This window comes from Zingiber officinale, chromosome 5B, assembly GCF_018446385.1.
Source record: "Zingiber officinale cultivar Zhangliang chromosome 5B, Zo_v1.1, whole genome shotgun sequence".
Lineage (NCBI taxonomy): Eukaryota > Viridiplantae > Streptophyta > Magnoliopsida > Zingiberales > Zingiberaceae > Zingiber > Zingiber officinale.
The window spans coordinates 72,978,256-72,981,169 of record NC_055995.1 but is presented as its reverse complement, the minus strand read 5'-3'; positions in this window follow the sequence as shown (position 1 = coordinate 72,981,169).

The window sequence follows — 2,914 nt, the reverse complement described above, 5'->3', positions numbered from 1 at the left end:
GGTCTCAAACAAGCTCCTAGGGCCTGATATGAACGATTATCCAACTACTTAATCTCTAAGGGTTTTAATCTGTTAGGATGTATACTATAAGCCTAGCTTTTGTATGAACATCTTTTTTGAAATATTTTGAAATGAGAATCACTTTGGTCAAATGTTTGCATTTTATATTTATATATATGTCAATGCAGTTGTCTATTTAATTTATATTGTAGATAACATGGTGTGTGGTGCCACACAGAAGATCATGTTATCGATTCCTTATAAATTATAAATAGTAGCTCACAACCAAGATGGATTGGGGCAAACCATTGGAACGGTTGTAGTGTAATTTGGTATTAGTCTGTCTTGACTATAAAATTACACTAATACACTATGTGTGTATTGAGTAGGACCGTTTGAGGTTGTTCGATTTGTACTAACTACATAAAAGAACATAACCTCTGCTATTATGGATGTGCGTCCTCTTAATCCCTATATAATAACAATCACGTATACTTAGTATTTATTTCTTTAACTTATCAATGGGTGAGATTTATTCGTTAAATCAATATGTCCGATGAGTTGGGAAATAGTACTATTTATATGGTGTATTGTTGATTATAGAAGGAATTTGTGTCCTAATTATTTAGGCTGATGATGTCCCCTTGAGGAGCTCATAAGGATTATCATGCAAACCCTGCAGGTGGATTTAGTCCGGCATGATAATAAAGTTGAGTGGTACTAATCTTGGAATCAGATATTAATTAATTGAGTTGTTCGTAACTCATTTAATTAACGAGCATACGATAGCTTAAATACAGGAAGATTAACGTACTCATGATAAGAAGGAGCTCATATTGTAATATGGGATTGGTGCGGTAGTTCAATAATAACCCTTTAGTGATATGGGTTATTATTGATGGACTTGAGTTGAGTGTTCGGGTCAAACACAGGAAGCCCAAGCCCATTAGGAGGCCTAAACCAATTCCTCCTCTAGTTCCCTATTGTAGCCTCTATATAAAGTCTCACATCCACCCATCCATGTTATGTTTTTGGGTTCGGTTTTCTCTTACCTTCCTAGGGTCGGCGGCTTCTCTTCCTTGCTAGGGTCGGCGGCTTCTCTTCCTTGCTAGGGCCGACGGCTGCTCTTCCTTGCTAGGGCCGGCAGCTCCTCTTCCTTGCTAGGGGTCGGCACCTCTTGCTTAGATTCCTTGGTGAGCAGTGGCTTGGAGAAGAGGAAGAAGCGGAGAAGGAAGAAGAGGAGAAGGCGCCCCATCCTAGGCCTTCTCTTGGTGGTCGGCGATTTGGGAGAAAAGAAGGGAAGGGTCTTTGTTGTCTTGGTAGATCGTCGCCCACACGACGTCCAAGAAGAGGAGAGGAATACAGTAGAAGATCAAGAAGTCTTTAGCTACAAAGGAAAGGTACAACTAGTTCTTTGATTCCGCTACGTAATTAGTTTAGTTTTCTTTGTATCGATTTTGGATACCAACACAAGACGCCAGTGATCTTGTACTTCAATCAAGGTGTGCTTTGATCCGTCAAAAACTTGCTTGATTGATCAAACACATGTCTGATCAAACATATGGGTTGCTAAGAAAAGTTCTGTACTTGTACAATTTTTGTACAGGGAAATTGAAACAGAACAGAATTCCAACGCCTTCATAATTAAGGTCGAGTTGACTCAACCCTATTTGTTAAAACTCTTAAAATGGACATTTTTATAGCTCAAATATATGTAGATGATATAATTTTTGAATCAACAAATTCTGAATTTCTACAAGAATTTATTACCTTAATAGAATAAAAATTTGAAATGAGTCTAGTAGGTAAACTAACATATTTCTTAGGTCTACAAGTTAAACAAACAAATGAAGAAAATTACATCTATCAACAAAAATACACAAATGAATTACTTAAAAAGTTTGGAATGAAAAATTCTAAAGAAATAAAAACACCAATGGCCACTAATATAACTCTAGATAGTGATCTAAATAGAAAACAGTAGATCCAAAATATTATAGAAGTGTCATAGGTAGTCTATTATACTTAACTGCAAGCCGACCTGATATTTTATTTACAGATAGTATGCATGCTAGATTCCAAACTTGTGCTAAGGAGTCTCACCTAACTATGGTAAAAAGAATCTTTAGATACTTAAAAGGTGTACCCAATATAGGAATTTGATACCCTAGAACAACTAGTTTTGAACTTATAGGTTACTCTAACTTAGATTATGTCGGTTGTCAATTAGATAAAACAAAAATACAAGTGGTGGATGCCAACACCTTGGACCATCACTTGTCAGCCAATTTAGTAGAAAATAATATTATATTTCTCTATCTACTACTGAAGTAGAGTACATAACCATGGGGAATGTGTAGCACAGTTACTATATATGATGCACACTTTAAAAGATTTTAACCTAAACTATAAAAATGTAAAAATATTTATTGATAATATCAGTTCAATCAATTTAACTAAAAATTCAGTGCATCATTCAAGAACCAAATATATTGAAATCAAACACCACTTTATCAGGGATCATGTAGCTAAAGGAGATATTGAACTCAACTACGTTGAGTCCAAATCAAATCTATCTGACATCTTCACCAAACCTCTCCCTAAATCAGAATTTAGTAACTTACGTTGACAGTTAGGAATGTGCATGATAGGTTAGGACTCAAACTCTTATTCTGCTCTTTACTTGCAAGCAATCTTCAACTTCTAGGTCACTCCTATTTTTACTTTTCTAAAATCCCCATTTTTCTAGTATTTCAAAATCTGTTATGGACTTAGCCTTGGTTTTCCCTTAGACAATATGTTCCTATAGCTTTAGCAGCCAACATCTCACAAGCACATTATGTTTACTTTGCTTGTGTATTCAAAAACATAGAATGGTATGAGGTGCTTAGAACTTTGTTTGGACTTTAGATGC